Raw genomic sequence first — 266 nt, forward strand, 5'->3', positions numbered from 1 at the left:
CGGGAACACCACAATGCTTCTTAATCTTTTATTTTGGTGCTGTCACTTGTCAGAAGAATAAAAAAATAATAATATTGTTTTACACATATGCTCACAGCGTGTTTTGAAGTCACTTACAATACTTCTTGTTCTAGCTGTTGTCCCTTTATGATTGTTCAGTATGAACATTAATTGTATAAAGATATTTAGAATTAGACATAGCTTATGGAGATTTGTGCATATGGTTGTAAAATGTGTTCTGGCGTTGTGAATAAGGGTTTGAAATT

Source organism: Etheostoma spectabile, chromosome 15 (genome assembly GCF_008692095.1).
Source record: "Etheostoma spectabile isolate EspeVRDwgs_2016 chromosome 15, UIUC_Espe_1.0, whole genome shotgun sequence".
Taxonomy (NCBI): Eukaryota; Metazoa; Chordata; class Actinopteri; order Perciformes; family Percidae; genus Etheostoma; species Etheostoma spectabile.